We start from the raw sequence: 931 nt of genomic DNA, 5'->3' as shown, positions 1-931 counted from the left end.
CAAAACAACCCAACCGCTGGGCCAAAACAACCCAACCGCAGGGTCAAAACAACCCAACCGCTGGGCCAAAACAACCCAACCGCTGGGCCAAAACAACCCAACCGCTGGGCCAAAACAACCCAACCGCTGGGCCAAAACAACCCAACCGCTGGGCCAAAACAACCCAACCGCAGGGTCAAAACAACCCAATAGCTGGGTGTGTCCCTTTTTAACCCAGCGCTGGGTTATATTTAACCCAGCATTTTTTAGAGTGTATAGGCTCTCAAATATGGATCTTTCAGTGAGTGGGTCACGGAAGGAAAAACATAACCCAAACAATATTTTTTTTTCATCAATAATCAAAACCAGTGTGCCGATTTAATTACAAATCCATATATTATATATTTTTAAATATTACATAATTCATCAATGCCCGTTTGTCATGTATAATACACCAACCAATCATGATCTGGCACAAGTTCAAATTTCATTGGACAATAATGTGAAGTGGAGCAGTCATTTTCCATTCTTATTCATAAATCGGTTGAAAATTGCATGGGACAGACGAGCTTATTTGTGGAGCGATCTGGATCTGCGGTTTGTCTCATTTTATAAATCAAATTACATCGCTGAGAAAATGGATGCTAAATGAGTACAAAAGCACGGCACAAAACCGGACAGTGCCAAAAGTCGGCAATAATGGTAATCAGTATTCAATTCACTTATATTTATGTATGATACACGTTACTATTTCATGAAACTATCATAGTTAATGAAGCCCAAGTGCCTATTATGTGAAGTGTAGGCTGGCGAAATGGTGACATGAAAGGACTTTATTATATTACCATTTTGATAATTATGCAGCATTATGAAAGTGTCTTATGCTCATCAAGCCTGCATTTATTTGATCTAAAATACAGAAAAACTATAATACAGCTGCCACCATCCCACC

Source organism: Sinocyclocheilus grahami, unplaced genomic scaffold (genome assembly GCF_001515645.1).
Source record: "Sinocyclocheilus grahami isolate Dianchi unplaced genomic scaffold, SAMN03320097.WGS_v1.1 scaffold674.1, whole genome shotgun sequence".
Classification (NCBI taxonomy): Eukaryota; Metazoa; Chordata; class Actinopteri; order Cypriniformes; family Cyprinidae; genus Sinocyclocheilus; species Sinocyclocheilus grahami.
The sequence above is the reverse complement of the archived record's forward strand: the minus strand, read 5'-3'. Positions refer to the sequence as shown.